This window comes from Hipposideros armiger, unplaced genomic scaffold (genome assembly GCF_001890085.2).
Source record: "Hipposideros armiger isolate ML-2016 unplaced genomic scaffold, ASM189008v1 scaffold_9, whole genome shotgun sequence".
NCBI classification, from domain to species: Eukaryota; Metazoa; Chordata; class Mammalia; order Chiroptera; family Hipposideridae; genus Hipposideros; species Hipposideros armiger.
In genome coordinates this window covers 6,039,937-6,055,996 of record NW_017731359.1, presented here as the reverse complement: position 1 = coordinate 6,055,996, position 16,060 = coordinate 6,039,937, and the positions used below count along the sequence as shown (strand labels likewise).

General features: G+C 56.4%; 1 protein-coding gene across 1 annotated transcript in view; it reads left to right on the top strand.

Moving 5' to 3' along the window:
- Nucleotides 1-7,266: 7,266 nt before the first annotated feature.
- The window catches only part of CDH5 (cadherin 5), a 34,484-nt gene continuing 25,690 nt past the window's right edge, over nt 7,267-16,060 (top strand). Inside the window, exon 1 of the mRNA XM_019656413.1 lies at nt 7,267-7,408. The gene's annotated coding sequence lies outside the window, so the exon portion shown is untranslated. The remainder of the gene's footprint in view (nt 7,409-16,060) is intronic.

Here is a 16,060-nt window from a genome sequence, read left to right as displayed (position 1 = left end):
ACAGGATCGCCCCGGCACAGCCCTGCCCTTTCCTGCCACCAGGCTTGTTAGAACTGCATGCAGACGGAGCGTTGACAGGCACAGGCACCCCTGGGAGTATGGGCTTTGGCGCAGGGGCTGGGGAGAGGCTCGTCTGGCTGGTTAGTCTCTGTTGTTTCTCTCTTGGCATGGCAGGTGGGTGAGGCTAGGCGATTCCCCAAGACCTCTACCAGCCTGAGTGATCAGTTCCATCCAATCTGCTTTGGGTTCTCCCTCGCAGCTCCCTTCCCCAGGGCCAGCTCATACGCCCTCGCCCTTAGCTGGACTGTGCCCAGAAGACCTGCCTCAGGCCACCGGGGTGAGGGGCAGTGTGTACTGAGGGCTCTAGACATGGCCTGGAGAAGGGACAGACCAGGGAAGGCAGCAGGCAGACATCTCAGGCTTGCCCAGTTCTGGCCCTGCCACCACCCTGCCGTGCTTCAGGCCAGAGCCAGAGCCGTGTCTGCATGCCCCATCAAGAGGCAGGCCCCACCAGCCCTTGACCCACCTTCCTGCCCCCCAGATGGTGGAGCCTCCGATCCATTGTTCTCCAGAACACTTGGACAGAGGACACAAGGAATGTGGTGCCTGGAGACAGGAAGTCCTGGCTTCCGTGGGGGGAGGTCTCTACCAAACTCAGTCCTGCCCTCCAGAAAGGAAGGCAGGGCCTTTGGTCCCATCCTACCTCTCCCGACTCACGGAGCCACCCTGGAGCAAGGCCTTGGCTTCTTTGGGCCTCCGCAGGGGACAAGGGTGCAGAAGCCTTGGTCAGCGGGGTAACGGGGGCAGATGATTCCAGGCGATGGAGGAAAACGGTGCTGCCCCAAGGCCTGGCCTCCCATGGCCCGGCTATGCCCGTCAACCCACTCATGCACCATACACACATACACGTGGTCACATCCATGTAGGCACCTTACAAGCTCTGTGCGCGCTCTTGCATGTACACATGTAGCCACACGGCTGCCAAACAAATGCACCAGTGTTCACACCTTTATATGTGTACACATGTGCCCGCCTCACACACTTGCAGCGTCCTTGTCATGACTCGTACTTATTGAGCACCTACTATATGCTAGAGACTGCTCTTATGCACTTTACTTGAATCTTCTCAATTCCTCCTTCCAGCAACCCCGTGAGAAAGGCATGCAATCACTCCCATGTTACAGAAGGAGAAACTAAGGCACAAAGTCTACGTGGCTTGTCCAGGATCGGCAGGACTGTACGTGGCAGAGGCAGATGTACCCAGGACATGGCCACAGGACACCCCCTGAACCCTCACATCCCGCTGCTCCTGGGTACTCCCCTCCGCCTCACAGCGCTTGAGCGCCGCCGTTTCCTAACAGGCTCCCTGGGATGTTGTGAGAAAAGTGAGAAACATCTGGGAAAGTGCTCTGCAGAGACGGTATTGTTCTCACTGTCGGGAATTCAGTCCCTGCTCAACCAGTCCTTTCCTGGCCAAGGAGACTTAGTTCCCATCCGCCCCCCCCAGCAACTGCACCCTCAGCAGCCCTGGCTTGTGGTTCTCCGGCCTGTGGCCTCTCCCTGGCCTGACCACAGGCCGCCCGATTGTATGGGGCAATTCTCCTAAAATTCAGGACTCCTTGAGCCCCTGCCTAGCAGAAGTCCCCAGGTGTCCCCCTGCCTGAGCGCTCAGTGTGGCTGAGAGACCCTCCACCACCTGGCTTCATCCCCAGCCAGTCCCCCATTCCCTCTCCCTGCACCTCAGTGCTTCCCCCATCGAATGGCTTCTCCTTCCTAAATCGGTGTCTTTGAACTCGCCATTCCCTCTGCCCAGCCAGTCTTTCTTCCTGCTCTGTACTTGGTGAGCTCCCGCCCATCCTTTCAGAGCAGCCTGGGGACTCCGTCCTCTGGCAGCTCCCCAGGCCACCTCCCCTGGGCACACCCAGCATGGGGCACACACCTCTGCCACCAACCTGGCCCCACTCAGTACAGCTCACACTGTTCTGGGCGTCTGTCTCTCCCACCAGAGCGGGGACTCTTCGAGGGTAAAGACCCATCCTGGCTCACCTCTGCATCCCCCATGCCCAGCACAGAGAGAGGCAAAGCCTGGGCATATCATTAAATGTAACTTTTGAAATAGTAAATGAGCAGAAAACATTGTTAAACAATGACAGGTAGGATGATGTACTACTGATAGGGATTGGAATCTTGGCTCTGCTACTCAGGAGCTGTGTGACCTTGAGTAAGTTACACAGCCTCTCTGAGCCTAGGGGAATATGAATAGTATTTACACCTCTCAGGAATCATTACATAAACAAATAGGGGAGGGGCCTGATAAGCTCTGAAACCAAGCAAGTCGGGTGCAGAGGGGGTGGAAGCTTCCTGAGGGCAAGATGCTTTCCAAATGGGACTCCAGGAAGGCTAGATGGAGGGGTGGTGCGTTTGAGCTGGGCACTGAAGGTCAAGGGGGTTTGGGCTGGCAGAGGTAGAAAGGGAAGAGCATCCTGGGTGAAGCACAGCATGGGCACAGGCTCAGAGGCAGGAAGCTAACCTAAGGCAGCTCAGCCTAAGAGTGGACCTAGGGTTCCGCAAGCGCTGCATACGCACATGAGCTCTGGTTTGAGCTGGGCAGTGCCACGCTGGGCTAGTTACTTAATGCTGGAAAATGGGCAGATCCATGTCCCCCCTTCCATGGTCACAGAGCTCAGTTCATGGTAGTGTTGGTGACTATAATTAACTCCACCCCAGTCTCGGAGTTTATCAAGGGACAGTCTCTTTCACTTCTCTGGGTCCCCAACCCCAGCCTGGCACAGAGCTGGGCACCCAGCAGGCCTGAGAGGTTGACTGATTGACTGATTGATTTATTGATTGATGCAGTGCCTCCCTGAAGCCTTTGAGAAAAGGACCCACTGGGCACGAGAGCACACCACAGAACACAGGTATATACCCAGCCCCACACCTTCAGTCGGCCTCAACAAGCCATCGGCTCATCCACCCATTCACTCATTCATGCCTTCATTTGTCCAATGACCTGCTCTGTGCCACCCTGAGCTCAGTTCTGAGCACCCAAAGGTGAGCCCAACCCCGGCCCTGCTCTCAGGAGCTCTCGCTGTTCCGGTGGAACCACAGCTGCGGTCGAGACCCCTCCCCAGCTGCTCCTTCCGCTCTTCCTCCCTCCCGAGCCCCTACAGCCCACCCTACACTGACCCCAGTTCTCTTTCCCATGAAGGCTGTGTCCACCCCGCTCCCAGCCAGGGAGCGTCCCCAAATCCTGCCGGGCAATAACTCAGCAGGCTGGCCCCCAGGCCCTCTGCGCTCACAGCTCACAAGCCTTGCTGCTCTCTCCCAGCAGGCAGGAGCCCAGCGGGCAGCCTGTGGGCCCGACCCACCCTTCTGTCCCCTCCCCCCCTCCCCCCCAGGGAAAGTCTGACCCTCAGGTGCCCATGCTCCTGGATGGCCGAGGACTTCTAGAGCAGTAATCTGGAGAGAAGAGGAAGAAAATGAAAAATACTGCAGCAACCAAATCAAGCTACTGAGAGAATCCCTTTCGGGCGAGAATCCCATGGCCACAGCTCTCTGCGAGGGCTTTGCATACGGGCGCAGGACCACGCAGTGCAGGGGAAGAGCCCCACACACCCAGCTGTCCCTCCAGAAGCCACGGACCTGGCCCACAGTTCACACTGACTGCTGCTCTAAGGAGCCCAGGGTTTCAAGTCAGCATTCATGGAGCACTCATCCTGTGCCCAGTGCCCCCAAGGAACAGACACACAAAGGAGACACAACCCATGTGGAGGGCGGAGAGATGGGCTGTGAAGGGGGCCTGGCAAAGTGCGAGGAGGGAGTGGAGCAGAGGAGGCACGGTCTGGGTGGAGAAGGCTGATGGGGGCTCTGCAAGCAGGCGACAAGGCAGAGAGAAGGCAGCCCACTGGGTGGAAGAGAGCACAGGCAAAGGCCCTGGGGTGGGTGCCTCGTGGCTTCGCCTTGACTGCCTCTGCTAAAGCCAGAGGCCTGGCTTCCCTGCCCCATCCTTGGGCCTCCATGGGAAAGAAGGAACGAGAACTCTTGTTTAATGAGCCTCTACTGTGTTCCAGATACAGAGGGACTGGAGAGCTTGGTGGGTGAGGAGGTAGCCTATGGAGTCGGAGGCCTGGTTCAGAATTCCCATTCCACCACTACCAGCTCTGAGAGTGGGGAGCACTGACTGTCCAGTCTCTGTTTCCCCATCTGTATAATGGGGATGACAATCATGCTGTCCCCCAGGGTTGTCTGGAGACTGAAAGAGGAGTCCCTGGAGAGAGCTCAGTGCGCGGCCGGCACACACAGGCCGCTGTCCTCAACTCTGAGCGCACAACCATGTCACCTGGGAGCTACAAACATTAGGTCTCGGGGGTCCACTGCCAGCCATTCTGACTCCATCAGCCTGGGGAGGGGCCCAGGAATCTGCATTTCAACACACACTCCCCATGTGATTCTGAGGCAGGTAGCCTGAGCACCACCCTTGCAGAAATACCCGCTCAATAAATGCTTGCTATTCCACCATTATTTATTTTCTTTTCTTTTTTTTTTTTTAAGCTGAGCCATCCTGCTACCTGTTGGCAGCTCAGCGGCTGCTCAGCTCGGGCTGGCCTCGAACCGCTGTTGCTCAGAGCTCAAACTCTTGAGCGAGCTCTTAACCAACTGAGCCACTCGGCCGGCCCCACCATTCTTTATTTTCATTGTCTCATTTGACGCTCCAGACAGCCCTGCAAAGTCTGAACCCGTAACCCACTTCACAGGTGTGGAAAAAGGTTCAGAGAGGCAAGTCGAAAGCCCCAGGTCACACAGCCAGAGATGGGCCAGAAGCGGGTATGCCAACCCCTTAAGCCCAGGTCTCTCCAAGCAGGGCGTCCCAGGGCCCCCTCCCTGGGCAGCTTTAGTCCTGGCAGAGGCTGCGTGGGTGTCCGTAGGCCTTCTTGGTGCGTTCCCCAGCCCCCCACCATCCCTTTGTTGCTTCCTCCTCCAGCAGCTAATCAGATGTCACACACCATCCCATTTCCTGCCAGCCTACAGGCTGCCTCCTTTGCTCCTGATGGCATTTCCTGGCCTTGTGCCCTCCCGTTACCTCCTTTGCCTCCAGCAGGAGCTGCGCGGTAGCAGGACTTCAGCATGAGATCCTCAGGGGCACTAGCCTCCCTCCCAGGGTCTGGACTACCTCCGCATGGTGACCCACCCCCACCCCAGGGGTACATGCCCGATGGCCATTCCTTGTTTACAGACCAAAGGAACAGCGGGATTCAGGGCAGTCAACTTCCTCACAGATTGAGAGCACAAAGAAAATTGGCAGATGGTGCCAGGACACGCTCCATCAAGACATGCCACCAGCACGGAGTCTGAGACCCAGCAGGAAGTGATGTCCCCACCCCTCCCCGTCCCAGTGGGCACATACACCATACAACACGAGGGCAGTCCGCCAGCACAGGCAGAGGTGAGAGGCCCGGGCACCAGGGACAGAGCACTGGCCTGGCCTGCCTCCTCTGTGGTCACACTACCTTCCCTGCCTGACCCCCCACCCCCCCACACACACACACCCTCAGGAGAAGGCAGAGTAAATCCTGTTGGAGAAGGAAACGCTGAGCCTTTGTTTGCTCATTGCACAAACACTGATCGAATGTGCTGCATCCAGCTCAGAAGTCCACCTCACGACGGTCACTCGTCTTGCTTCAGCATCACCTGGCTTCCCCAACTGCTGGATGTCCCCTTGGCTCACAAACACGCCACCATAGCTTTTTGAATAACACAAAAAACCTCCCGTTTCTCTGTCCCCATTCACTGCAAGTCCTGGGGAAGGGGCAGTCACCACGCAAGTCTCCACTTCCTCCCCGCCCTTCGCGAGCCCCCTCTAACGTGTCTTGCCTGCTCTTTTCCATTTAACCTGCTCTGGTCACAATCATGATGACCTCCGTCTTCCAAATCCACTCTCACCTTCCCCAGGCTGCCACAGCTGACATCTCCATCCTCGCTCCACCCGCTCCCAGCCCTGGCTTCCCTCCTGCCTGGCTGGGCTCCCTTCGCTAAAGGAACTACACATCGCAGCAGCTCCAGGCCTCCCTCCCTGTAAGCGCATCCACCTCCACGGCCTCAGGTCCAGCCATAACTAAGCTCCCCGCTTCCACGCTTCATCTCCAGGCCACCTGTATCCACCCTTATCTCCTGTAACTGACCGTGACACCTGGGTATCCGAGGGCCATCTCAAACTCAACATGCCTGAAACAGAGAAATCTTGATCTCCCTCTCCCAAAACATACTCTTCCCTCCGGGCTCATCTCCATACTACTGTCACTGATTTACTGAATGCCCCTGGGCAAAGCCCAATCCGGGACTTCCCAACCACTCATTCATCCATGGAAAAACAAAGGACAGATTCCCACTGCCCGTCCTGGGAGATTCCAAGTCCACTGGCCTGGGGTGAGGCCCCAGCAACTGCAGTTCGTAAACGCTCACGTGACCTTCATGATTAACAGACTCTGAGCCCCGCCTCCTCTCTGCCCCAGCGATTTGGTTCCCTGAGCTCTGCCTCAGCTTCCCATCTTCCAAGCTGCTTTTTGACTCTTGTTTATCTCAACAGCCCTATGGGGTTGAGGCTCTGCTTATCCCCATTTTACAGATGAGGAAACTAAGGCTCAAGGGGGCACGACTGGTCCACGGTCACATCAGAAGCAGAACCAGGGCACTTGACGCCACCTGGTATTCCTAAACTCAACCAGCCCCCACAAACCCAAGCTGGCCCCTATCCGGCCCTCCAGAGCCAAAAGCGGCTGTTCCCATTCTCCTGCCCACCTCCCCTCCAAAGCTCCTGAAGCCTCCCCATCCCCTGCAAAATCTGCTCCTTTCCATGTCATGGGGTCCCCTGAGAAAATCTGGCTCTGGGCCCAGGCTGACCCAGGCTGGATTTCTGACTCCACTACACCCCAGCTGGCTAGAGAACTGCCTTCAACTTACTGAGTCTCAGTGTCCTGAGCTATAAAACGGGGGTGATGACACCTGCCTTTGGGGTTACAAGGAGGGTGAACTAAGGCCCTTGGCAGGTACTGGCCTTAGGGCCCCAGATTTGAGGCCTGGAGTTGGGGTCCGAAATGAGCCTCCCAGGTGGGTCCAGGGCTAGGCCTCTGTGGGGACCGCCTGGCTGGGCCGAGGCAGCAGCCCACCACAGGGCCTGCCTATCGACAGCCAGCCCAGCCCTCACAGAGAAACAATAACAGGAAACCATCCCAGGGGGGCGTGGGCCAGGGCCAGCTGGAAAACCTGAAGGGGAGGCAGCCCGCCTCCCTTGCTGCCGGGTGTGGTTCCCCTCGAGAGGCCCTCCGCCAAGCTCCACAGAACTCCATAGCACTCAGCCCCCGGACGGACGGACAGTCTGACGGAACAGCGACACCGCTCAGCCCACGGCACGGTGAGTGAGCGCTCCCAACCCCAGTCTACTCAGACTCATCACCATGTACCCAAGACAGTGGGGTCCTCGCCTTCCCCATCTGTAGAATGGTCGCTGTCAGGGTCCCAGGAAAGAGCCAGTCCTCGGGGTACTCAGGGTCTCCTCCTGGCTCAGAGCAGGGCTGAGAAGCGCCCCCAGTGGTGGTGCCCTGGGCACAAACGGGCTTTCTCAGGGCTGAGAGGGGATAAGGGCTCGGCACTCTCACAGGTAGACTCTCCAATTCGATGTGACTCAAGGGCCCACTGGCTTCCAGCGGTGCCAGGCTCAGAGAGGGCAGGATTCTGCCCAAATCGGCCAGCACACCAGGGGCAGAAGACTGGCACTCAGGCCTAGGCTCCCCCTTGGTGCCCCTTCCCCCAAGGTAGAAGATTCACCATGGCCTGTCATCATCTCCTCCCCCCAGAGCTCCGTGCTGGGACTGGGAGAAGACGCCTAGAAGGGGAGCTCTGAGCCTCAGCCCTTCCGGTGTCCCCATTTCCGAGTAAGCAAACTGAGGCCCTGCTTATGGAAGACCTTCCCTTCCCGCCCCAGACGCTGCAGGGGCCACTCTGAACTGCGGGAACTGCAGTCAGGAAGGTGACTCACCCTTTCTCCCCCGACACCGACACCCAGATACCTGAAGGTTGGGGCCCTGAGGCCCTCCCATTTTAGGGAAGTCCCCGCAAAGGACTTGAAGGCAGGAAGTCTCCAGAGCTCAGCCTGGAGACAGTGGTCCTGGGTGCAGAGCCCAGCTCTACCACTCACTTCCCGTGTGACTTTGGGAAAATGACTCCACGCTATCAAGCCTCAGTTTGCTTGTCTGAACAATGGAGACAGCGAGTCTTTCTACAATTCCTTGTGAAAACTAAAGGCAATGCACAACCCAGCTCCTTATTTTACAACCACAACCACCCCATGAGTTAGATCCAGCCTTTCTCCATTTCTCAGTGAAGGAAACTGAGATTTGGAGAAAAGCCAGGGTAGGGATTCGAACCAGGACCCTGTACCCGAAAGCCATCTTTCTGACATCACATCGTTTCTCCATGTCTCAGTTTTCTCATCTATAAAATGGAGGAGACTGTCTCTTCAGGAGTCCATTTAAATGCATAGCACCAGGAGTGGCTCATTGCAGGGTATTTTCAAGAAATCACGGCTGAACTTACCTGCCACCCAGAGCTGACCTTGGCTGTGGATATCATAAATGTTTTGATCCCTGAGGTCGGTAGGTCCCCAGCAGGCGACAGGGAAGGAGTGAAAGTGAGAGTGTCAACTCAGCTCTTCCTCCGGCAAGCACCCTGGGGAGCTACTTGCACTAAGTACTGTGCTTGTTTCCCCACCCCCGGCAAGGACATTTCTGCCATGAGTGGTGGGCAGATAGGATCCTATGGAAGATGAAGGGCATTCTGGGAGACGCAGGGAACCTAGGCAGCTCAGAAGACCTGGGGAGGCCAGTGTGGCCAGAGGGTTTTTAGAGCAGGGAGTGGCAAGACGGCTATGACACTGAAGGGCCAGGACCAGGAGCTATGGTTCATCTCGAGGTGATGGGGAGCAGCGGGCCTCTCCCATCTGGCCTGAGTCCAGCCATCTGTGGGCCCCAGCCTGGAAGGCAGCAGACGACCTCCAGGGGCCTGGCTGCTGCTGAGCCTCTCAGGCAGCCCTGCCGATTCCGGCTTACAGTGGTGAGGGGACAGGGGAAGCGTCCACTGGCCTCGAATGGGTTAAGCTGCCCGCGCTGCAGTCTGGACCTGAGCAATTGTGCTGCTGAACAAGGGCCGGACATGGGGGCAGGAAGCCAGAGGGGGCCACGTTTATTCTGTCCCAAAGTTGGATGACTCACCGCTCTGCTGCTGCCTCAGGGATGCAAAGTGGACACAGGGGCCCCCAGCTTAGGAAAAACCTTGGGCCCCTCGCTCATATGGACCCATGCCCGCAGAACCCATCATTTCTCTGCACCCCCTCATAGCCTTGAAGCTACTAAAAGAATTCCCATTTGACAGATGGGACCACAGAGGTGGAGAGAGGCTGAGTGGCCAATCCAACGTCACGTATGAGGTGGAAACGGGATATGAGTGAGGCCAGCTCCTTCTGGCCCCACAGCTCCCACCACACTCCATAATCAAGCTCAGAGAGAAGACAAGTCAAGGAGGACTGGACATGACAGTTCAAGCCATAGAAGCAGGTACTAGGATAAGTCAGGAGCCCACTGACCCTGGTGAAGGAACGTTCTAGGCTACAGGTCCTGTCCTGAGGAATTTAGCTTCTGGATGGACAGATACCGAAAAGCTCATCCTAACCCAGGTCCAAGCTGACGTTGGGTGGAGAAGTCATAGAAGGCTTCCTGGAGGAAGAGGAGGAGACCGAGGTCTTAGGTCCAGCATCTCAGTCTTCTCACATCTCTAGGGCAGGCATGGACCCGATGCTCCCTAAATTCACTGGAGGACCTCCAGATTGTCTGGGGCCACAGCATCACAGTTATATCCTAGCAGGTGCAGATATTAGGACGAGGAGGAGGAAGCAGGGCCCATGGGGCCAGGCCAGGCCAGGCAGGCAGTGAATGAGATTTCCTTCTGGAGAGAAACAGTGGGGAGGAGGAGGTGGGCCCAGGGCAGAACCAGGAGATGAGGTCAGGTGTGAGTCGACCAGTTGGCCAGTCAAGCCCACGACCACTAAGCTGGACGGGATACGTCGACGAGGGTCAAGATACCCACACCTTGACTGAATACCTACTGTGTGCTGGGCTTCACACCCGCAATCTCCCTCATGACGAGGGAGGCAGCTATGATTGATGAAGAAGCTGGGGCTCAGAGAGGGCAAGGGATGAGCCTAAGGCCACACAGCTCATGAACAGCTGAGCAAGTTCAAACAAGCAGGTTGGTGGGGTTCATTCTGTTGCCCTCACTGGCTGCCTCAGAGCCCCAGTCAAAGTCAGGAAGCCCAGGGGAGGCTAGAAAAGGCTCTGTAGGGGAGGTGTTTTCTCCTTGAAACGTGGAGCTATCCCATTAGGAGACAGGGGCATAGACTGGATGACCCTGGAGCCCAGAGACCCCAGCACAAATTTGTTTTAAATCGTAAATTAGCTCTGGTGAATTGGTAGTATCGACTTCAAAGTTTGTATTGAGGATTCAAGGGCTGAGTTCAAGTTCAGTGGGAATGATCACCTTGATGGATTAGTGATGTCTGCCATGGGTACGGGAATGGGTGTGTCCACCTATGAGCTCTGTGTTGCCAGCCCTAGACTGTAAGATAGGGTCCCCTGCACAGTGGCAGATGTGTGTTCATCGGGATCCGATAATAAGGATAATCATGCTGTCCTCAAAGGATCAATATCCTAATGGTGGTGTGTCTGACAATATGATGGGTCAGCAGAGAGGCTATTTGGGATCAAGGAGGAGCTTTACTGAGTTATACCAATTACTGCACTCACTGTGACCACCCAAGGCGCTGTCTGCAAATTATTCGGATTTGTTTTGAATCCTGTGAGTGAAGAGGGAAACAGTGACAAGACCAGAACTGGAGACTGAGGCAGGCTGACAGGCAGCCATGGGAACACCTGACCATCAGGGGCCAGGGCCTTGAGTTCATGCAGCTGGATGCTGGATGAAGTGGAGACAGACCCAGAACCTGCCTGGTCAGACGCACTTGGGCCAGGAGGCACAGGCTGTGCTAGGGGCAGGAGTCGATCAGAAGAGCTCATGGGGGAGGTGCCTGGGGCTTAAAAAGAAGTAGAGCATTCACCCAAGGGACACAGCCAGGAAGGGCATTCAGGCAGAGGTGGCCCCTCCCCCATTCCCATACCCAGGGTAGACATCGCTAATCCACCACAGTGTTCACTCCCACTGAACTTGAATTCAGCCCCCGAATCCTTAATACGATCTTTGAAGTAGATAGCACCAATTCACCAGAGCTAGTGTGCGATTGAAAACAAATTTGTGCTGGGGTCTCTGGGCTCTGGGGTCATCCAGAGGAAACAGCCTGTGCAAAAAGCCTGGAGAGGAAGAGCACTGCATTCTAAAAACACCTAGTTCTCCTCCTGTCGGGAAAGGGCAGGGAGGTGCGGGAGAGGCGAGCCAGAGTGGTGGGCAGGGGACGCACTGTGCTGGCTCAGGAGCTACAGCCATCCTGCTGGAGGTGGGGCAGTCAGCAAGGAGACCGTGTGGTCAGCTCTAAGCAGAGTTAATTCAGGGGGCTGTTGGCAGGACCCCAAGGAAAAGGGATCAGGTCTGGGACCCACAGGAGCAGGTCCCTGAGCCAAACTGAGCTACACATCAGGAGAAAGTCCCAAGGGGCCAGCTTGTTAGCTGCCCAGTCCCACCCCCAACACACCCCATCCCCAGGGCTCCCAGGGCCTCACCCTCACGCTTATCCGCAGTGTCTGGAGCTGCCAAGGCCCAGCTGTAAATGCTGGGGTTTGAACAGACAATTTGGGGGTTCCTGAAGGAGTCTGGGGATCCCAAGCTCCAACCTCAGCCCTGAACTGAGAGGTGTGGGGCAGGGAGGGGAGGGCCGCGGGGAGAGGTGCTCGGGGCCACACAGGGAGCAGAGGCCCAGCTCACCCCCTCCTACAGACACACCTCCTGCAGGCTCGGGGCCCAGCCCCTCATCCTGACCCAGGGCCTCTGGGCTGGAGTCCAGAGCCTGCAGGAGGCTGGGCTGGAACTGAGCGTCCCGTCCACTCTCTGAAGCCTAGGGTTGGGCTCAGCTGCCAGGTCTTGTCCCAGCTGATGGTGGGTGTGCTGGGTGGGAACAGAGGGGCCAGCCCCACAGAGCAGAGGCTCTTCAGCAGGAGTTGGCGTGGGCAGATGCCTGGGGACGCGGTGTGTACCTGTGAAGGCACAGATGCAGGTGTGGTGTGTCTGTGCGGTGTGTCTGAGGATGTCATGTATGTATCTCTGACCTGGAGGCTTCCTCTGCCCCACCCCAAAGACCCCCCAGCCTTCTCAGTAACCCCCCCACCCTACCCCCCACCAAAGCCTGAACCTAGCCCCTGAAACCTCAGGCTTGAGCAGGGTTCTGGTCAGGTCAAGGAGCAGGGTCTGCCCAGTGGTCAAGGACAAGACCAGCCCAGGGGCACCTGCCAGGCTGCCCCACTGAGCAGCTCCCAGCTGGGTCCAGGCTTCCCAGAGTCAAGTTAGCTACAAATGGAGCAGTTCCAGCCCCTCCCTTTGTGCCCCCTGTATCCCACTAGACCCTCCTTTTAAAGAGCACAGAGCTGAGCAGATCTTACAGCCCCTTCAAGGCCAAACCCCAAGGACACATGGGGGCCACAAAAAGAAAGAGAGCAAAGAGAGTTTTGCCTCATGTCCCACAGAGGGACAGAGACAGGCAGGACTCACTCCTGGAATGAGACCCTTAGGCCAGTCCAGACCCCCCCCCGCCTTCTCACAGCTCCCTGCACTTCTCCATCACAGTCTGAAAGTCTATTTTTTACCGAGAGGTTACTGTCCATCTCCCTCACTGGGATGCAGCCTGTGTTTACTCCCCACGTGTATTCATTCAGTGCCTGCCACATAGTTAGTGCTCAATCAGTGTTTGTTGAGTGACCGTGTAACCCCAGGGCTCTAGAGAGGGTTCCAGAGAAGTGATGACATGTGACTAAATCCAGGCAGAGGAGAGAGAATGGCAATGCAAAGGTCAAGAGGATGTGACCAAGCCTGGCATCTAGGCTCTGACCTCAGTGGTCCCACTCACAGTGGACACAGACCTGGACCCGGGAGCTCTCCAAGGCCCCAACCTGCCATCCAGGCGTGGGTGAGCCCAGCCATTCCCCAGATCCTCCAAGGCTCCTCTGCCCTTTTTTCTGGGCTCCGTGCCCACTCACCAGGGGCTTTGGGCCACACTCTGTCCTCTCATTTTGGGCCCCCCAGACTTTCCCAGGCAGACCAAGGGCACAAAGGCCCCATCCTCATCCACGAGTCCATTTGGAGCTGCCCCCAAAAGGCTCTAACATGGCTCTAGGGACAGGCATCATCATCACAATCCTAGATGACAAGGACACAGAGAGACACCTGGCCACTGCGTGCCCGGCAGGCACATCTGAGCTGCCCAGCGAGCGGATCCCTTCTCCCCTCAAGGAAGTTGTTGGGCAAATTGCCGGGGCTGCTCAGCTGGGAATTTCTGAGCACAGAAATCTGACCCTCTGCACAGCTGTCCATACCCAAAGCCGCGCAGCTGCACCTTGATCTCTCTGAAAACTTGGTGACAGCAACCAAAAGACGCGACTCCTATTTGTAGGACAGTAAAGGGCTAAAATAAGTCTGACCCAGCTGTGGCTCTGAAAACACCTCCAGAGATGCAGCCATGGGAAATTCTGCTTCTAGCCGTGGGTACCGCAAATCATCTGGCCTGACTTCCTCTCCCTCCATCATTCCATCAGCGGTTGGAGGAGGAACAATTGTTAAGACAAAACCTTTCCCCTCGGCCCCCATTATGGTAGCCAAATTTCTAACACAAAAGGCAACATAACACAAATAAAATGTGGCTTTTCGGATGGAAAAGTCCCTTAGGTCCCACTGAAATTGGATGTAGAAGGAGCCCAGGATTTAAAAAAAGATTGATCGGGGGTGGGGGTGGGGGTCCCAGGTCCAACCCTTCTGAGTTGTTTGTCTTGAGCCTCAGTTTCTTCCTCTGTGAAATGGGGCTGATAACTCCTACCTCCTGGGGATAATGTGAAAACTGAACGAGATGGTATCTATGAAAGCCCAGCATGGAGAACAGCTTGTTATTATTGCTGCACGTGAATGTCACCACAGAGACGTGCACATGATGGAAAAAGCACAGTGTGGGGTGAGAGGCGGCCTAAGTTCAAATCCTGGCTCCGCCTCTTGTTGCTGTGTGACCCAGGATGACTCACTCCACCTCTCTGAGCCTCACCTGCTAAGTGGGATTACTGACAACCATCTTGCAGTTTGCAAGGTTTAAATGAGATAATGTGGGCCACTGAGGAGGTGCTCAGAGATGTCAGCCCCATTCACCCTCCAAGGCAAAAAAGTGCTGTCTTGGGAGGGTGCTGGAGGGCTCAGCATGGCGGATGCGAGGGGATTATTTGAGTTTCATCTCCCAAAGGCTCCCCCATCTCCAAGGTCCTGCCTCCTCATTAACTGCTCACTGACAAGAGAGCTGAGCGTGCAGACCTCCCCCCGCCCACCCCAGCAAGTGACACACTGGTGACCAATGTCGGGGGGCAGTGCCAGTCCTGGGTGTCTGGGTGCCAAGGGAGTTCTCTCTGGGGCTCACAACAGGGCCTCTGCTGGACAGAATGGAATCTGATCATATTTTATATGTGGGGCCAGCCAAAGCCTACTGAGGGATCCCTTGTATGCCATGCGGCCGGAGCCTGTGACAGGTGGCCTTGGCTTTATTCAAGTCCAGCGTGGTTACATATTTGTTTGGCTGATGGCTGATGGCAGCCCTGGGACTGTGAGCCCATCCAAGCAGGCCCCAGCAAGGAGAACGCTGTACTCCCCTTCGCTGGGGCAGACAGGTCCCAGCAGGAAACAGTATTTCCTATGGGGGCTCAAATAAGTGACTTTGTGAAGGGACCACTTACAGAACTGGGAGCTCGGCTAAGGGAACAAGGGGGATACTGAGGCACACGGACACCAGCCAACAGTGGAAGCCGTTACCACCCAGAGCCAAAGGCACAGAGGAAGGAAGGTTGTTTCCAGAACCCAGTGAGGGACAGGACCCTGGAGGGGCTTCCTGCCCAACAGGACTGTCAGCCACAGCAAATAATATGAACCAGCACAAACAGCCAAAGGGAAGCAACAGTCCCGCGTCTCTGCATCTCTCCTCCCACCTGAGAGCTCCCACTGGAGCCCCTGTTGGCCAAACACCAGAAGCCAGGGCCAGGGGGCCCCGGAGGCAGCCCCCGGACACAGAGCGGAGGTCAGCGGAGGTGCAGGGCAGTGGATCTGGCAGGTGGGGACCTGCAAATGCCTCCACCCAGGGACGGGGAGTGAAGGAACGAGAATGGTAAGTAGACGGCTCGAGGGAGCAGAGCCAGAGTGTAAGGATTCACACACCTCTGCTTTCGTGTTTAGCTACTGTTTATCGGCCATGTCACAAATATTTTCTAATTCAACCTGAAAACAGCCCTAAGGGGTAGATGCTAGTGTTCCCACTGCACTGAGGATGCCACTGAGGCTCAGAGGGGTGAAGTGTCTTGTGCACAGTCACGTAGCAACAAAGCAATGCAGCTGAGGTTCAGTGAACTACAGAGCCTGAGGTTATAGCCGTACCCCTGCACTGTGTGAGCCCAAAGAGGAACAAACCATATGTGACGTGTGGCTGGCCTGGAGTAGGGAAGATGCAGATTGGGCAAGAGGGAGAGATGGTCTCCAGGAAGCCGAGGAAGCTGTGATTTCAGCCCCGCCATGGAGCCTGGATGTCAATCCTGTGACAGCCCCAGGCTGTGCTGCAGTGGAGGATGCCGGCATACAGTAGTTGCTCATTACCCATCGGGGCTCGCACCCTGTCCTTCTCAGAGGCCTGCAAAGTATCTCTCTCTCTCTCTCTCTCTCTCTCTCTCTCTCTCTCTCTCTTTCATTTTCGAGTCACTTCTCACTTGAGGGAGGAAGAAAGAACTAAGATTTGTAGTTCCTTTCTAAGCAAAGAAGGAAATGACCCACCAGGCTT